Here is a 20,564-nt window from a genome sequence, read left to right on the forward strand (position 1 = left end):
GAAGCGGCTTGCCCAGGAAGCAGGTGGCACAGAGCTAAAGCGGGAGCCTCCATGGACCAGCCTCCTATCCTGCCCCGATGTTGTATAATAAGCTGAGCCAAAGCAAACAGAGAAGACATACTTCCAGCGCATAGAACGAATCACTGTTTGCAAAGCTCACCCAGGTACAAAACCTTGTGCGATCCCTTGAACCCCCTCATTGGAGAAGCCGTGTCATTCTCTTCCTGAAGAAACTCTTGCCAAGGGGTTGAGCCCGACCCTAAGGCCACCCTCAGAGGAGAAGCGGGATTTGAACCTGGGTCTGCTGACTGAATCCCAGGTGACGCCCACCGTGTGGTGCTGCTGTCCCATCTCTCACAAGTGACAGAGAAGGAAGGGCATTTTCATCAGATGTCACCTGCCTTCCTGAGGGTCTAACAGGTCCAGGCCCTGTCTCCAATGATGGATTTTTTTTTTTTTTAATGTTGCTTTCTGAAAGTTTCCAGGGGCAGGAGATCCGACAACCGAGGCGGACCTCAGCCAGAAAGAGAGCCCTCCCTGATATTCACCCGCAATCCCCCTTATGATGTCCACAGCTACACCCTCCTGGTCCCCAGGGCCCACTGAGGGTGAGGAACGACTCAGACCCTCAGCCTACAGGCAAGACCACCCACTTCTTTCTCTCTCTCTCTTGCACTGGATGATTCAGCAGCCTTCCCTGACTCCCCCAAAACATCAGGATTCCACAACTAATCCTTCTTCGTGCTTCCCAAACCACACTTTGCACACCTTGCTGGTGACTCGCTGACATCCGAGGACTGAGTGAAAGGGGAGGAATCCCAAAGCCACAGCCATTCAGAGCCATCGAGAATCAGGGGCAGCGCCCGCTTCACAGAAATTTACCTCGCCTCTTTAAACTGGACCTTCCTCACCTCTCACAGGAGGATAATAATCCCAGGCTCCGGAAAGCTCATGCAGAGTTAAACTTGAATCATCAAACTTGAAGCATCAAACTTGAATGTGCCGCATCCGATGTTAGGCCATCTGTGCCAGAGGAAGCCCTTCCTGAACAATCCGGCTTTGAGAACGGCAAAAGCCTCCCTGAACTGTGAAGCCTATTAGAAACCAGAGATGGAAAGACTTGTCATGGGCTAGAAGAATGTACATTGTTACCATTTTTAGAAGAGTGGTTGTTCCTCAACGACTCATCAATTCCACGGTTTATGGGCGGGGGGGGGCTTCTGTGCCCCAGGCACCATGCCCAGGGAAGGGAGTATTCATAGCACCACCCCCAACCACACCCCACCACCCCAGCCCACACCTCCCTCCCTGGGCTTAAGGCAGTCACCACTCAGCAAGAAGAGTGTACACCTTCCACTTCTCTTAAACTGACACAACAAAGACCGATGTGTATCTGCAAAAAAGGCCATCTTCTGCTCAGCAGGGGAAGCAACCTGGAGTATCAGCCAGCTCAGAGCATTAAAATACCTCTCAGGAGATCCCTGGTGGCTCAGTCGGTTAAGCGGCTGCCTTTGGATCAGGTCATGATCCCAAGGTCCTGGAAGCCAGCCCCCTGTCAGCCTCCCTGCTCAGCAGGCAGCCTGCTTCTCCCTCTGCCTGCCACTCCCCCTCCTTGTGCTCTCTCTCTCTCTCTCTCTGATAAGAAAGAAAGAAAGAATTAAAAAAAAAAAAATCACCTCTCTGTTCCTCCTGACTTTGCCACATACGTGCTGTCTGCCCTCAGACAGGCTGCTTACCTCGTCTACCGTCTGAGCATCTGTCCAGATAATAAACAAAAATAAGAATTACACCTAAACAGCAGAGTGCCAAGCAAACATTGCGGGAAAGACCTCCACCATTTCTCTCAGTGTCCCCATTTTCCATAGCTAGGAACATGGCAGCTTAAAATAAAGACTACATTTCCCAGACTTGTTTGCAGGGAAGTGTAGTCACATGACTAAGTTCTTCCAGTAGGACGTGAACAAAATGTCACATCGTAGGTTCTGGTAGATTCCAGAAGAGAGACAGCTGCCCCATCCACTCTGTCCCTTCTTCCCACCTTCCTTTGTGTTGTGTTTAGCACACAGATATGACTATGGAAGCTCTGTCTTGTGCCATGAAGACAGTGGCTAAACTCTAAGGAGAGTGGAGTGGAAAGTTAGAATGGCCACAGACCCAAGAACTTTGTAGAAAGAGCTCTCACAGCTGTCCTGAATTGGACTGTCTGCAGTTGCTAACATGAGAGAAAAATAATTACTACGGAAGCCTCTGTCATGTCGAGTGTCTATCATTCACAGCTTAAGCTAACTCTAAAGGACAGAAATATAGTTGGCTATCACGACTCACCAGAGAGGCCTTTCTAACAATGGGCATTGTGCAGTACAATAGAATGGATAAGGAAGAAAGTCAACTCCTGCCATTAAATAACACTCAAGGAAGTACTGTACAAACTTCTGTGGATGTTATTACAGAACCGAATCTTCTACCAGCTAGATTCCAAGGACGAGTAGTTCAATGGGCATGAAACCAATGTGCACCGCAGGAGCCATGGCAGTCATCAACCGTATCATGAATAACTCATGCAAACTTTATTCCCAAAACACCTACCAGGGACCAGGTGCTGGGACTACAGGAGACCCAAGAGGTGGTCCCTGCCCTCAAGTGGCTCAGGGTCTGAGAACAATTGAGAGCCCCCCTGTGGGGCTATAACAGAAATGTTTGAGGTGTTCCAGAAACATAGGAGTAGAGATCTATGGCCTTTCCAGTAGGAAGCTAAAGGAGAATCAAGGAAGTTTTCATAAAGGAGAATTTGGGGCTTGATCTTAATGGATGGATGAGAGTTATCCAGGAAAAGAAGAGTGGAGAAAGTATCCCAGGCAAAGTCCAAAGTGCAGAGGCAAGAAGCTGTGGGTTTAAACCCGGCATGAGGATCTAGCAGCACCCACCAGCTGCGAACCACAGAGCAACAAGGTGTCATCTCCCCAGGAGAACCCCGCCAGCCTTCAAGACAGAGCGGCAAGCCCAGGTTTCACTTTCCAGAGTGACTCAGAGTGTGACGTAGGACAGCTGTGGGCTCCCCAGTGGTTTTTCACGGGGGCAGCTTCTGCATTTGGAGTCCTTGCTGGTGAGTAATGAGACAGACAGCCTTTACAGATAGAAAGTGAGAAAACATCAGAGTGCTCAAAGCAGGAAGAGGGACATGTGGGTCAAGGAAAAGAGAAGTAAGTGTTATTAATTCCATTTTTAGAGACCACATGAGGGCCAGGCTCGCTCCTTCCTTGCCTGCCCCACCCCCAGAATGGAGAATCTCAATCCATCGCTATGTCAACCCCAAAGGTCAAGGGGAATGTTAGCAGTGCCTCCCCTGACGTTCCTGCCTTTTCTTCTACATCAGAACTGAAGCATCCCCTTCTGTAAGTATTTGGGCCCAGGTTCGTGGTCTCTGAGAGCCGTCCCGTCCCTGTCCTGCCCCCTGGGAGCTGCCTTCCAGAAACCTAGGACACAACTCATGTCTTCTTGGACCTGCTCACACACTCAGCCCCTGGCCTGGCTGGAATTCAGCTCAGCCACCGTGTAGAAATGGTGCAGGTAATAGGATGATGCTTGGAAAAACAAAGCGTGCCCGCATCTCATAAAATCCTCTGTGAGGATTCTCCCAGAAATCCTTGTGGAAAGTACGTTTCTCCACCCTGAGCAGATAAGAAACTGAGGTTTGACCTAATCATATTTGTACCGAGTCAATGTCCCTCCCTGCTACCACTACTTTCCTGAACAGGAGGTATCCATTCCCGACCCCAAACACCCCATTTTTTGCATGGCATGTAATTGTAAAGAGACTTGCTATCTCCTCCCAGATAACACCACCCCGTGCTGGGAGCCACAGAGATACAAAGAAATGGGAAATGCTGCCCTTACCTTCAAGGGCAAGTTCATAAAAGAAATGTGTTCTTTGTATCCGGCACTGCGTTGGCTGTCTAGCATGATTCACGTATTTATTTAACCCTTAGAACAACTACAGTGAGGTTGGGGTTACTGTCCTTCTTCTGCAAACAAGGAAGCAAAGACATGGGGAAGCTAAAAGCGATTCGTCAAAGATCTAAGAACTGGTAACTAAAAGACACAGTCCCCAAACCTGGGTTCTTCGGGCCACCCCAGAGATCACGATGGTCTACCATGCGGGTTCCTGGGCCCAACTCTGCAGGTAGAACCCAACCAGGTGTTTTGAAAACCATTTCCCTCCGTGATTTTATGGTTGGGACACTGTGAGAACCTGTCCTATGCCAGCTAACCCCGAAAACCCAGTGATACTTGACAACAAGCCAAACTTTTTCCCCGGGAAGCCGATGGCACAGCAGGGGGGAGCATGGTCTCAGTAGCCAGATCACTTGGGTTTGAAAGCTGGTTCTACGAAATATTAGCTGTGTCACCTCTAGCCGGTGGCACACCTCCCTGTGCCTCAGTTTCCTCATCTGAAATATCAGGCTTAAAATAGACAAACCCGTAGGGTTGTCTGAGGGATTGAATTAGGTAAATGTACAGAGCGTTTAGAACCCCACCTGACACAAAACAAGCATCCAAAAGGTTGTTGTCATCGTTACATGATTCATGGCCCCGAGGGACACAGAAAAGAGGAGACTGTTCGACACTGTTTCCTGAAGGAGGCGGTCAAAGGGCAGAGCCCCATGGCATCTGGGTGTGTAAAGTGAGAAGAGATTAAATAACAGTTCTCCCTTTAGTTTCGGGGCTGTCTCTTAAGAGACTGTTTGCTACTTCTCAGGAAATGTCGCCAAGAGCCAGTCAGGGCCGTAGAGACAGGTCATGAATCACCCTGCGGGGCTGAATCACACCAAAGCGCAACTTCTGGGCCTCTTCAGGTGGGACTGGGTGGTCACTTCTTTCCGGCCTGACCCCCTTCCCCGAGAAGTGCGCCGCGCGTGCCTCGGATGGCCGCCAGGGGGAGACCAAGAGGACGTAACCGACCTAACCTGCCAAGGGGATTCTTAACGTTCCTTGGGGATGCGGGGCATTACCCACCGCTCTGCTCTCGGTCGTGCCATTTCTGAGACTTAGCATGGCCTCCCTTTAGTCCCTGGACGTGTTGTCGACTTCCCCGCCAAACTAAACTCAGGCCAGACACTTGTGTTCGGGGTCACGTGAGATACAAAGAACTAGGAGGCATTGCCCGTACCCTTGAAGGCAAGTGCACAGAAGGAATGCCTGCTGTGTACCAGCCTAACAGAAATTGTCTCACTTAATCCTTACAACAACCAGATGAAGTAAGCTTTGCGTATTCCTTGTTCAAGGCTCAGTTCGACAGGGAGAATATTCATAGCATGATTACCAAGTGCCAGGCATCGCCCTAAGCCCTCGAGGTGGATGAGCTCTTTTAATTCTCAGACTGACCCAGTAAGTACATGCTACTGTTATGCCCATTTTACAGAAAAAGAGACTGAGGCTTAATGAAAATTAAATAACTTCCTTCCCCAAGAACACTGATCTGCTCTGGGGGATGGATTTCGGATAGGAAATCATGGAGTCTGATTATAGAACAAAAACCACACACAGGCCACCCCACTGATCCTTCCAGAAAGCCTTTGACTTGTGGCCACGCTCTGCTCGCTCTTCTCCAAATCCTGCTCTTACTTACAGTCGATCGAATGAAGAGATTTGTGCTTATTACTTCTCTCTCACTCCCAGCCACAGTCCACTCTCCCATCCTATCTGTACCCTATCACCTTCCAGAGAGTGAGTTCCCTGAAAGCAACCACCCTATCTCGGCTTCTTTCTATGTAACTTCCGTGTATTAAGCTCTTTGTGTGTCTACGATTATCAAGGGCACTTTTGTTCTTTCAGTTTGCGGTCCATTCATCATCAAGTAATTCTGAGAAAGAAGTCATATCACCCACGTTGTATAGATGGGAGGGTAAGTCTTGGAATTACATGACTCTGGACCAAAGAAAAGTAGAAAAGGCAGGACCCCAGAGCCTCCCAGCCACCACCCCTTGCTCTAAGTTACTGTCAGCCCCTCCACCTTGCAGAGAGCTAGCTACACCCAGAATGAAAAAAAGGGCTCAGAACATGAGCTTGAAGACTTCGGCTCAAGTCCCTGGTCAATGATTAGAATCAGGAGAACCTGAGCAGGTCACCTCCCCCCCTGGAGATTATAAGTGTCATCTGTCAATTCCTGTCCTTGTTCTCAGAGTCAGGCTCTCCCCTCTCCTCAGTCCTGCTCCTGCCTCCTGGGATTCACATTTGAATGTCACTAGCCTAAGACCTCCTTTAGGACAAGAACCTTGTGGTATTCACCACCACGTTCCTGGAGCCCAGCACTAGAGCCCCAAACATGGTGAATTCAACATATGCTCACTCCGTAAATAAAGGAAGAAATAAACAAGCAAATTAATATATCTAGTCCCTTGGACACTCTACACCCAGACCCTCACTATGACCTGGCTTGGCCACTTCCTACCAGTCTTCATCCTCAATTCCATTATGCAAATTTGAACAATAAAAAAGGACTTTGTGAGCTTTATGAAATGCAGGGTATCTCTCTCTCTCTCTCTCTCCTTCCTTCCCTCGGTCTCTTCCTCCTTCCCAACAATCCACTCTGCCTTCCCTGCCTTTTGAGGAGGATTCCATGGGATTAGGACTTCCCATAGTCACCTCACACTTTGGAAGCCCATAAAGAGAGATAATACTTCATCCGTTCCCTTGAATCTAGGATGTTGGTAAGGACCTAAGAGATAGTCCGTCTGTCTGGAACTAAGACACAGGAAGGGCTTAGTCTTTTCTCAAGAAGGTAGTGGTGTCAAGAGCCCAGCAATGGCGTGAAGTCAGAGGAGTTGCGCACAACACCAGCGGCATCATCCTGGAGGTGCTGTCCAGGGCTGACCTTGGCTGTGGCTGCTGCTGTCCGGTCTCCCTGAACTCACAGCCCGATTCTCCAGCTGGTGACCGTTCACTGAGTGTCAGACACTCCACATTCATAGCCCATTTCACACTCAATATAACCAACCACCCGAGCTTGGATCTATTGTGGTCCCTGCAAGGACACTGGGTTTAGAGATCTGAGTAACTTGTCAAAACCAACAGCTAATAAGTGGCATCTCCTCTCTTCCCTCCTGCAGCCACCAGCTTCTCACCTAACCCTGGGTACACCTAGGAGCAGACACATTTCCTTCACTTAGATGCTCCTCTACTTCACTTTAAACTCCAGCACTAAGTGCTGAGTACACCGATTAGTGCAGTTATCCAAGTTCAAGCCTATTTTCTTGACTTGGCATCTTCCAGCTGGTCTATGATGCACAGACCCTAAAGGTCCCACCTTCGTGGGCTAGTTCAGTGATAGAAAAAGCACAACTGAAAAACCCCAAGCTCCCAGGCCTAACTCCTGGCCTCACCACCTACCGAGTCACTAGGCCTTGGTTGGCTGCTGTTTCCTTAACTGGAAAATGAACATATTTATACCCCACAGCAAGCTGTGAAAATTAGGTACCAACCTAGCACAGGCCCAAGCACTGTAGGTGCTTCCTACACAGTAGCTCTCTGCCCCTTCACTTATGGCTCTCCCTGACATTAGGTCACTAAGGGAGCTCAGTGGGACAGCCAGACATCAAGGCTTAGTGGTTATAGTTGTGGTCGTGGAGGATGTAGGGCGTGGGTGATACACAAGAACACGTCGTGATCTATAAGATCGCTCTGAGGAACTGGTTAGAAATAGAGATTCTTGGATTCCACCCATAGAGATTCTTATTCAGTAAATCTAGATTTTTTTAACCACTTTATAAGGCACCCCGACACAGGGGGTCCCTAGATCCCCCACTGGGGGACACTGGCCTGGGGTCACCTGATTTCAGCATCAGCATCCATCAACTCCTCCTACCATGCCGCTGTTTGGGGCTTATTTTTTTTATTCATCATTTTTATTCCCACCAACACGCTTTCATAACTTTAAATAAATCTATTTTTAACACACATTTCACATGAGTACCTTAAACGCAAGTGTATTGAAAGGAAATCTGACAGGCGGTTAGCAGGAGCGTGGGCCCCAGAGCCAGAACTGCCTGACTGAAATCCCATCTCCGCGGCTTCCCGGCTGTGTAAGTTTAGACAGGCTATTTAAAGTCTCTGTGTCTCCACACACCGTGTGTCCAAAGTGGGTAATAAGTGTAGCGGCATCCCAAGGCCACTGTCGTGATGAACCGTTTGACTTCTGGTAAAGTGCTTACCACGGTGTCTGACACATCAGAAGCTCTTATCACATGCAGTTATTCTTATGGTGACTGATTTTTTTTTTTCACCGTAGCCTCTCGCTACAAAGAGAAAATACCCACCAACATACAGGCACAACCAGGAGACGTTCTTCAAAGTTTATCCATGAGCCGTTTAACACCATCCGAGGATCCTGTGTTGTGTACACTCTCTGCTCAGGCTGACATTACTCCGGAAGGTGCCAGGTGGCCCTACCCAGTGGACACACTGACTGGGGCGTTATTTTGGAGCTGCTTCCGATGGAATATCAAGTTTTCCAGCTTAGCTGATAGCTTGCCAAGCACTAGGAGGAATCTCCTTGGGAATCCACTGTGCGGGTTCATCAGGAAGCAGCCTGGAGACACCATCTGCCTGGGGATTAGGCACTGATCCCTCCTCTGTGGGAAACAAAGCAGGTTGCCCAAGAGCAGCCTCATTAGCTCGCCGTGCGTATCTACAGATCTCAACGTGCCTCAAAACATTCATTAGTGCTCACCACACCACCCTGCCCGCCTGGAATCCCAGTCCCCATGCTGCCGATGGGGAAGCCGATAGGAAGGTCTATTAAGTGGCTGAGCTCTATGAAGCGCCTGTTGAGCAAACAAGCAGCCGGGGCAAGGAGAGGGATGCCTGCAGAAGGCGGGCGCTGCGTCCCCGCAGCCGGCGGTCGGCCCTGGATGGAGATGCACGAGGATGCAGGAGGGTTCCCTTCGCTGTCCCCGGGGTGGGAACGGGACAGGGTTTCCGGAGTGCATGACAAGAGCCGGCCTGGCCATGGGTGTAGCATAAAGTGCTACTGGATTCATGGGCAGAGGGGTTTTCCGGGAGTCTGATTTCCCCTTCCCGTCCGGTTCCCCACCCGACGGGAAAGATAAAGTCAGCAGGGTCCTCAGAATAGGGCTGAGACTTGGCTGAGAGAGTTGTGACCCAGACTGTCAAAGGCCGTGACCTTTAAGGAGGCTCAGAGCAGGGCAGGCATCCAGTCCACGGAATAAGACGAAGGGCAGGGTGGCTCAGAAGCTCCAGACAACGTTCAAAACTTCATTCCAGGAAGATGTATACAGAACTTCCAAAACGCTCATTTCAGAAATTTGTCCAAAACAAGTGATAAGACAGTAACAGAAAGATTTCTTTTTTTTTTAAGATTTTATTTATTTATTTGACAGACAGAAATCACAAGTAGGCAGAGAGGCAGGCAGAGAGAGAGAAACAGGCTCCCGGCTGAGCAGAGAGCCCGATGCGGGGCTCGAACCCAGGACCCTGGGATCATGACCTGAGCCGAAGGCAGAGGCTTAACCCACTGAGCCACCCAGGCACCCCCAGAAAGATTTCTATAAAATTATATGAAGATATCTTAATATAATATAATATATATAATATAATAAGTGACATTGCAACAGTGTAATGTATATTAACAAAAATTGGAAATCATCTAAATAGTCAAAATCAGGTATCGTTTCAAAAAGGTTGTGACACACCTGCACTATGCAGACATTGAAAATATATTAAAGGATATTTAATTATATGAAGAAAAGATCATCATATGTAAATGAAACTTCAGAATACGAAATAATAAACACGATCCTACAGATATTAAAGGAAACAGGTCTACACTTAAGAAAAAATTAGAAATACCACAACAAAAGTATGTGGATAATCGGGGTGGTAGAATTATGTGTGATTTGAGTTCTATAGATATATTTTTGTACATATATATTTACTAAAATTTCCACCACAAGTCTGTATTACTGTAAGTTCAAAATGATAATTTTTTTCACTTTTACCATGAATATTATTGGGGCTTTAGTTAGAGACTCTCTCTACGTGGATGGCTATGGGGTTCTAAATCAGATCCACAGACTTAAAGAAGTAGATTTGTTGCCGGGGATCCAAACAGTCAAGGTGCTCTCGGCCCTCTCCATTTATGAAAGGCATCACAGGACACGAGAGCCAGTCCTGTACCAGGAGTCAAGAGATGCAGCTGGCTACCCACTTCATGAACTTGAGCAAAGCACTTCACCTCAGACTCCTCATGAAAATGGGAACAACGGGGTATGGCTTGACAATGCCCTAGAAGCATGATTTATAAAAAAAAATACATATATATATGCTCAAGTGGGATTTGCCATCTCAATGGAGATGTCATCTATAGCATCTGAGACCTTGATGCTATGAACAACCTCAGAGCCCACACTTGGTAAGGTCTGCCCATCCATGTGTACCTACTCCCTCCATGGGCCACCCACCGGGAACACGTGTTCACGGTTTCAACCTTCAAGACACATTTAGATCCTGGAAATCTGCTGGATCATCCAAGAAATACTAAATCAGGAATGGAATTGTTGGTGATTCCTCTCAGTGAGAGAGGATTAGCTGAAGTACCCGATCCATGGCAGACTCAGCTGGACTAACACGGGAGAGCCGCTGGCGGCAGGTGGTGGAGCGTATTGGTTACTTTGAAGACAGTTCCCATATTCAACTACTAACACACGTTCGTGCAGAACCAGGACTTGGTCTCCCTGTGGAAGGCTCCTGTGTAACTCTCAACTGCCTGGTAGGTATTCTTTGTGTCTTCACAATTATTCTGCACTATACATAGATATTGTCAAAGCCTAAAGAATACCCAAAAGATTCCCTGTCCACTTTCATCCCCAGGGAGTCGTGCTTCTGAAACATCATCAGCAATTAATTTACTGACAACCCACCCCCACCCCCACCACCCGTCGTGCACATAGCTATGCCAGAACATGGCCAAATACTTTTGATTGGTCTTTTCTACTTTGTATAATTGTCTTGCTCGCAAGCGCCTTATGTGTGTGTGGCTTACATGATCTCAACAAAAGCATCCGATCATAAAACCATCCCTCAATAAAAAGTCACGACCTCTGGCCCATGACACTGGAAAAAATGGCTTAACTGCTCTGATCTCAGTTCCCTCGTTTATAAAAGGAGGAGGTTGGACTTCCTTAATGTGCCTTACCTTTCTTCAAACACAAACTCTAGATATGGTCACTGAGCAGGATAAAACAAATCGTCAAAGCTGGAAGTTAGCGAAAAGAGTCAACCCGGTACAGGAACTATGTCAGGTGCTTGTATGACATGTGCTATGTCAGGTGCTTGTATGTATGACAACAGACAATGTTCCCAACAGCCCCCCATTGACAGCCTTCCCATTTTAAAGGTAAGGACAGTGAGACTAAAGGCAATAATGCCCAGAGTTACTGCTGGCAAGTAGCAGAACTGAAATAGGAACTTGAGCATGACAAGTACATCACACTGACCCCTCTGAAGACTAGAGGTCAAGGTACGATCCCAATCCCATGTGTGAATAGTAGCTACTGCTCTGCCTGTAGGCATACCATTCAGGCCACTCTCTTTACCTGCTGAAGGAGTTTTACCAGGACCCCAAGCTTGGAAATGACAATAACAGGCCACACAGGTCACATGCCCTTTGCTGCCTCTCAAATGTAGTACTTAGTATTTCCCTCACTGCTTCTAGCTGTCTCGCTAAAGGCAGGGTACTCGATGCCCATGTGGTCCTGAGCCCCAGCGATGCCCGGCTCTGGGCCACCCCAGGGTGGGAGATAGGGCTCGCCTGAAGCTTCCAGAGGAGGACAGACAGGAATTACTGGACATGCTCCAGCAGAGACGCGGGGAGGGGAGGGGAGAATCGAAGGATGGAGGAGATACTTGATATAATGGTTTAGTCACTTTCCTGAAGCATAAATTATGGGCCCATGAAAAATCCAATTACAATTTTCTTTCACCTCATTTGGAAAACAAAGAGATGCTTTTGCCTGGATCCACTGATGAAAATATACGTATCAAGCAAGATTCCTAAACAGAAGGGCCTTAAGCCAGGGCTCACTGTTTGGTTGGTGTTCATTGGCCCCTGGTGCAGAGACACAGCCCATCTTCAGGAAATGATGCTACTGACTTGATATTTCCTGGCTGCGGAGCAATGACTGTGATCTCTCATCTCATCCATCTCATCTGGAGTCCCCAGGAAGGAAAAATGTATCGTATCCATTCCAACACATTGCCATGGGCTCCACTCATTTGAGAATTTACCCAAGGATCTCCATTAAAGGGAGACACACCTTTTTCCATTCTTGTCCAGCATTTGAGCAAAAAAAGGGAACCAAGGGCCCTCCAAAATTCCCCTGTCTCAACTGTTGCTTTTACATTGGGACTCAATCAGTGGTTCCAAATTTCCCTGAAGAATTGGGACAATCACCTGTCACTATCTCTGACTTAGAGGTTTATTTTCCTGATGTTTTTGTAGGCTGATAATTTTTTTTTAAGGTCATCTGGTTGTTTTATGGGTGGTTGTATTTGTGGTCTAGAATGCCTCTGTCCACCTCTGAGCTGCCTGTTTAAACCTGCACACACACTTAGTCTCTGTGGAGCCCAGGGAGACGGGGACACAACCAAGCTACGGCTGGGAGGCTGGGTTTGGTTCCTGATTCTTCTCTCTTTTCTAAGAGCATGCTTTCTTCTGAATGGAATCTGCCCGCCACAGAGTCAAACACTTTATGAGCATGGAAGGGGGAAAGGTGACCTTTAAAACTCTAAGGAAAGAAAGGCTGAGTCCCTTACTTGTTCATTATTGGCGTTGTGTAAGATAAAATGTCACTAAGTGACTGTGTCTGAGGAAAGCCACAAGAAACTTCAACCAGAATCAAGACCTCCAATGAATTCAGATGCTCTTTGTGTTTTCAGTGCCTCTGAGTTGGTGTAATTTCCATGTACAAAAGTGATCCCCTAAATCCCCAGAAGTGACTTTGGGTTTGTGATGTTGCATTACTCATCAATCAGGAGGAGGAGCTCCTGGCCATCTTAGTAGATCAGATCTGTGTCATCTGAGGTCAGTCACGAAGATTCTTCACGAAGATTCTCATTTTTTCTTGCCAACTTTGAAGGACCTGTCTTCAAATTTATTAAAGGGTTTGGAGACTTTTCAACTGAATCCCAGACCATGTGCTCTTTCCCAATTCTCTCCCCATTCCACCCACTCTCCAGCCTCCTAAATAGTTCTGTAGTTGGAGAGAGTATTGGAGAATAAATGATTATTAGAGCTTAAAGGCCACTCTGTTTGTCTCTAGCTCTGGTTACTGGCCCACTCACAGCTATTTTCAAATTGCTTTTCAACCTCATCGCTCCTCTCCTGTGCTTTTGCAGTTCGAATGTCATGTGACATACTCATAGGTGATGCTTTTCTCCCATCTTGTCATATGAAACCCAGAATCTGAGGTCTAACTCTATCAGTCAAGATCCACAGGGTGTCTCCTTCCCTGTCAAACACACAAACCCAAAAAACAGGGGATCTCTCCCCAAGCCACTGATAAATGTTGTTGAACAACACCAGGTAGGGATTATGTTCTTCATGTCCTCTCCCCAAGGTTCACATTCATTTACTAAAGACCTCTTTTAGGGTACATGGTTATTCGTGCAACTTAGAATCCATATAACTGTTCTATCATCCAGCACCCATGACCCCAACTTGTCTGAAAAAGACACCAGCTTATCCACAGAAGATCCCGTTGAAGGCCATACTGAAATCCAGACACTCTGCTCATGAGGACATTATGAGACAACTCATGAATCACCAGGTTGCAAAAAAACAGCCTTTAGCCTTAAGTGGTTACCATATTGGCCAGGATGCAACAGACTTTGTTGCACTAACAAAGAAGTAGGAAATCTCCATGGCTTAGCATGTACTTTATTCTTTACACATGTGAATCCAATATAGGTCAAACAGTTCTCCTCCATCTTGTTATTTTGCCATCTGGAACAGTGGCCTCTGAGGCTGTCATAGCAGAAGAGGGGACATTGGAGCCATGCCTGCCCCTGCCCCTGCTCTCCATCCATTAACAGGAGCATGTGGCTCCACACTGACTCCAAGGACACCTATAAAATGTTGGAGAGAAAATGGTTATTTGGGAGCATGAGCCACTCCTGCCATAGCTAGGTAGGTTTCTGCATCTGATCCCATGATCATACTTTCCCTCTCATGGGCTTGGAAACCTGATCAGCGGCTCAGGATTTCTAGAACCCTCCACACGGAAGCCTTTGAACAGATTTCACTAGTATCAACTACCAGAGTCATAAATACCAGTACAATCACCTAGATGTTCCGAAATATTACTTAAGAAGTCCCTTTCATGTCACTGGAAAAAAAAAATCTAATCCTCTGGCCACTGCTGGATAAGAACTCCCAGTTCCGAACAGCATGCTTGACTAAGTCTGATTAATGAATTTCTGAAGTTATTTTTGTTGATCCTCCCACCCTTGACGCCATAATTTGCCTGTGGCAACATGCGTGTAGATTAATGAGGCTGTCAGCAGCCAGTGGAAAAGTATTCATTAGCTTAATTATCCACACCTTCAAATTGAGGGCAACTCAGGGCTGTCAGGACACAGCAGAGCATCTGTGCTGGGGAAGGGCACCCACTCAGTGCTGCCCAACCAGGACAGTCTTCCTTGCAGAGGCAACGAAAGGAACAGAGGAAATAAATGAATGCACAAGGGACAAAATGACAAGATTCGGTGTGATTACCCAATGGCATGCTGAATGTGCACACATTCATTAAGCACCTAGTATGGGGAAACCTGAGTAAGGAGACACTGCCTATGCTTCTAGGCTTCGTTGTCCTCATGCACAGGACAAGCCCCCAAGTTGAGGACCAATCTATCCTAAGTCAATGGGAATGGAATGGAATCTTCAAAGTCAAGAAGACTTAACAGTAAAGCACAAAATCTATCTTATCCTGGACCTGGGTAATTTTATTGGTCAGTTGTGGTCAGCTCCCACTTTGGACATAGGACTTAGGACACAGAACCTTCCCAGCATGCCCAGGCACCATGCTTTGCCTCCAACATCCCCTACTTAGCACTCCAATGAGCTAATCCTACTTCTGCGCCCAAGTCCAAGGGGAAGTTTCTCCTGCTTCTTCATGCTGCGTCTCTCCCACAGAGATATTGGCCTGTTGCTTCTCCCAGTCTCTCCATTGTTATGCTCCATCAACTAGGACCCATTTTTTGCTTACGATTCCAGATATGGAGATTTCACCTTGGCCTTCTCCCCACAGTGGCTTATAGAGAGCCTCATGCTGGATGCTATGCAGGACAGAGATGGTCCTGTGGAAGTTCCTGGCTCTTAGGAGGTAAGACTCATCCATGGAGCTGATCATTAGAGGGAAGATCAGCTTCAGCATCTTGTAACAAATCAGTCTCTCACAAACTTACTTGGTCCTAAGGGTGACCTTCTAAAGATACAACTTCCAAGGTTCTACCCATGAAGATTCTAATTCAGAAAATCTGAGGTGAGACCCAAACATTTTCCTAAGCACCCAGGAGACCCTTATCATGAGACAAGTTTGCAAAACACTAGTAAGTGACTATATAAGGAGTAGTGACTATTGATTAAATGTTCAGAAGCCAATCAAGGTGCTAAGAAATTTACATATATTGACTCATGCAATTACTGCAACAAACTTTTCCAGACAGGGACTAACTTCCCATTCTACTAACAAGAACACCCAGCTCCCGATACATTGACTAATTGCTCAAAATCATACATTTAGTAAGTAGCACAGTTAAGATTCAAAACATCATCTCCTTCGTTCCTGACCCACGTCAACTAAAATAATCTTTTTCTAGAGGCTAAATGTTGGTATAGACCAATAATCTCTGAGCTTCATTTGACAGAGCACACTATCTACAATGAAATTTCAAGCATGGACCTTCAATGTATGTGAATATATTTTTAATTTATATATACATACTATTTTTCTATTATCAGTATTATAAAATATACATGAAAATGACTACTTAAAAGGTTGAAAATAAGATGAAATAAACAATTTTTAGTCATTTTTATTATACTTTTGCTTTCAAAAAGTTACTGATATAATAAAAATGCCTTTAGTGAGACCAATGTAATTTTGAATAGGTTTTTCTAAATTTTTCAACCTTGGATTAATCTGTATGACATAGTGATTAACAGTTTGGTCCTAAATTCAGTTTGTTCTGACACTTTCTTTTAGTGCCTGTCATTGCTAGAAAAGATGCCTCACAAAGATGCATAAATTCAAATGAAAGAAATGCAGCAGTGTTACCTTACTCGGTCCTAATGCTCGTTTTTCATGCAAAGATTCTTGGTGAAATTTGACTAGTGTATTTCCAAGCTCCCTGATAACAATCCATTTTCCCCACAATTTATTGGAATTTAAAAAAAAAAAACTCATTCAACATCAGTAATATTTGAAAACTTCGAACAGGCTAGGATATTGTGTTTCAGTCTTTCCAGGAATAGAGATCTCTGTTATCTACATCATTTTTAACAGTGTTAACACTGGAAATGTTTCAGAGCAGCAGTGCTCAAACGTGTCTTCAGGAGAAAGGTGTCATTTTTTTCTTTGTGTTCAAGAATAATATACATACGGGACGCCTGGGTGGCTCAGTTGGTTAAGCAGCTGCCTTGGGCTCAGGTCATGATCCCAGCTTCCTGGGATCGAGTCCCGCATCGGGCTCCTTGCTCGGCGGGGAGCCTGCATCTCCCTCTGCCTCTGCCTGCCACTCTGTCTGCCTGTGTTCGCTCTCTCCCCCTCTCTCTCTCTGATAAATAAATAAAATCTTTAAAAAATAAAAATTAAAAAAAGATTAAAAAAAGAATAATATACATACAAGAAAATGTACATATCCCAAGTGTACAGATCAGTGTGGCTGTGTGTAACTGAGCACACCCAGTTAAAGACAGACAAGAAACAGAACATTATCTGCAGCCACATTATCAAAAGCCCCTTTGCACGTCTTCCAGTTATTTCCATGTTTCCAAAGGTAACCGTTATCCCAGCTTTCAGATTTGTTTGGCCTGTCTGGTTTTTTAAAAACTTCATATAAGTGGAATCCAACAGGAGACACCTTTTTTGCGTGTATGGCTCATTTGGCTCAAAATTTGATTTGTGAGATTCATCCCTATCACTGAAGCTGTCACGATCGTTTATTCTCATTGCCTGGAGTATTGTCTTGTGTGAATACACAAGCTTACCCCTTTTGCTTTTGATGGGCATTTGGATAAATTTCAGCAAATACTAGCAACAGTATTGCTGTATGCATTTCCATGCCTGTCCTTTGGACAACATGTTTGCATTTCCGTCAGGTATATCCCTAGAGTGGAAGTGCTGGGTTGCTGGGTTTGCTTATGTTCTGCTTTCCAGATACTGCCCAACAGCTGCCTGACTGGTTCCATCAGTTTACACTCCCACCACTGGGGGAATTCTGGGTGCTCCCCATACTCGCCTCCTTTTGGTATTGTCTGTCTTTTTTTTCATTTTAGCCATTTTGGTGCATGTATGATGGTATCTCATGGTGGTTTACCTGTCTCTTTGAAAGGCAGTTACTGTCTCATTATTAAGTTGTGACATTCACCTTTAGGGGACAACTTAATTGCTAGTTTGTGGGTTTTTCCCCCAATGTATCTGCTATAGCTTATTTCTGACAGCCACTTGTCAGCCTGGAAAAGATCAAACAATTTCAACCCTTGGTTTGATTCACTCACTATTTCAAATACTTGGCCAGAAGACAATAAGGGAATCCCTGTTGGAATAAAGTATTCCCAGGCATACTCCCTATCTAATTACTTAGTACTGTAAAGATTCTGCCATGTTTTAAACTTCTTGCATCTGTATAATGATCCACATCAGTGAGATCCTACCATGTTCTGTGATTTTGTGGCTTTAACTTCCTGGCTTAAATAGCTTGCTATGTTATAAAAAAAAAATTTAAAAATTTAAAAAAATAGCTTGCTATGGACAATGCAGCAAATAAATTTCACATAAGGTGCTAGCCTATGAAATATGTCTATTTTTTTTCATTCCAGTCAACATAAATACCCAAAACATTGCTTTTATTAAGAAACGCATTTATTGTTGAGAATGTAATTTTTTCTGGTATAACTTCCCTTTAAGAGCTCACAAGGAAGGGTCCTTCAATGTATTTCATTATTGAAATGAACAGTCTAGAAAGAGCATAAGCTGAAATGTGTTGGAAATATCTATGCTTTCCAGTAATTGCATAGCAAATCTCTCACACTTGAATTATTTGTTTAATGCTCCTTTAACTTTTCAGCCACAGATGCTGTGCATCTTCCAACAATATTTAATGACCAAGGAACCCCTATGAACGTGTCACTAGGTCGTGTTCAAATATTCCTTTAGCCATTATTACAGTAGCAAGAGGAGCAAGTGTTTGACCAATAGATTACAGCTTCTCACTTTCCTTGAGGTAACAAATTCAAAATTATCAAATTTCACCAAAATGTGTAAAAGGCTGTATTTAGCATATCATGACTTTAAACAGTTGGGGGAAAAAAATTTAATGTCTTGCTAATTGCAGTGGCTTCACACCCTCATCAGTTATGTCAAGACACAAGGAGAGACTCATCATTAACTGCCGTGGATGAAAGACCATATTTCTAAGAGTTTTCTTAATAGTTTTTTGAGTCTTTTGACCCATGCTGTGATGGATGTGATTGGCCTGCCATTATTTTTATCCAGGCATTCTCCGACGAACATCGAGCACTAGGACTTGCAGAAGTAGCAGCCTCTCCATTCTCCTGCTGCCCCCTTGGGTTTGCCTCGTTACTATGATCTTCAGGTCGCAGTTCCTTCATGGAATCATTTAAATCACTTGCCCATTTTGTGATGATTAGTTAAACTGAAATGAGGTAGCACGAGTGGTAAATTCATTAAATGGACCCATAGATACAAACCAGCTAACTGCTTAATAGGAGCCATACAAATTTCTGTTTCAGGAAGCTTCTCCTCATACCGAAGGGTTCCTTTGAATAAAGAGTGCTTCTCTGCACTTCCCCGTGGCAGTATCCAATGTCAGAGCCCTAAGGTCTTCTGGAAAGTATCTTGCCAGCCTCTTCATCTGACAGGTAGGGAGTTGGAGGCACCCAGAGGAAGAGGGGAAGCCAGGTAGCCTGACAGGTTGGTATGCAGGCCCTGGTGATAGGGAACGTAGGTTCAAATCTTAGCCTCTGCCACTTCCTCTCTGTGTACCCTGAAGCAAATTACTTTACCTCTCTAAGCCTGTTTCATCAACTGTATACCAATCCCTGATGAAGGTTACTGTATGTAAATTAAATCTCCATAAACCTGGTTTTAAAAGGCAAAGAGGAAGACAGGGGAGAAGGCAGGCAGGCAAGCCTCAATGCATAGACCTGAAATTACATAGAGGTTCTCAAATAAGCCTAGAGGCTTCCAGGGAGTAATATTTTATCTAAATTATGTCTGTGGTCTGGCATGCTTAACACAGTGTCAGGCACATAGTAGACACCTAAAAGCATTACTGATCATGGTGGATCAAATGGTAGCTCCAAAAGATATGCCCTTATCCAAATCCCTAGAACCTATGACTATGATATTATTGGGAAAAGGGTCTTTGCACATGTAAATTAAGGATCTTGAGTTGAGAACATCCTGGATTATCCAGATGGACCCTAAATCCAATAACCAGTGCCCTTGTAAGAGACAAAAGAGAAGATTAGGAACACAGAGGTCATGTGAAGATCCCACGAAGGAGAAGGTCAGAAGAAGAGACTGGAATGAAACGGCCAGAAGCCCAGGAATGCCAAGAACTACCAGGGCCACCAGAAGTTCAAGAAGAGGCATTCTCCTCTCTAGCCTCTGAAGTGAGTATGACTCTGCCAACACTTTGGTTTTGAACTTCTGGTCTCCAAAACTGTAAGAGAATGCATTTCTGTTGTTTCAAGCCACCAAATGTGTGGTAATATTTTACCTCAGAAACTAATATACTGATCCTCTTGGCTTCCCATCATGGAGCTTGTTATTACCCAATCCAGTGACTTCCAAACTTTAGTTCCACAGAGCCGTCCGTGGCCCTCATGATACATTAATAAGTATGGTATCTATTTTGTATATGGAGATATTTTTAAATTTCTTATAACTAAAGTATTCTTCAGCTTAAAAAAAATTTTAAAAATTTGACCAGCCAACCGTAAACCTTGTCCAACTCTACGGGTCAATGCTGAAGATCAGAGAAGTCGCACAACTTGACCAAGTTCTCTTGGAACCAAGAGGAAGAGCCATAGTCAAGTCTACCATCTTCCTGCTGAGGCTGGGGTCTTCCTGGACAGCCAAAGAGCCACAATAAACCATTGTCCTTGGAAAAGAAAGTGGAAAACATTAGAAGCACTCCCATTATAGTCAAAGACAATGCAATATGCCTTTGTTTATCAGTACTGTCCCTCAACACTCAACTAGAGGGTCCAAAGACTACGAAAGGAAGAAAATGGGAGAGAAAGA

The sequence above is a fragment of the Mustela nivalis genome (genome assembly GCF_964662115.1).
Source record: "Mustela nivalis genome assembly, chromosome: 2".
Taxonomy (NCBI): domain Eukaryota; kingdom Metazoa; phylum Chordata; class Mammalia; order Carnivora; family Mustelidae; genus Mustela; species Mustela nivalis.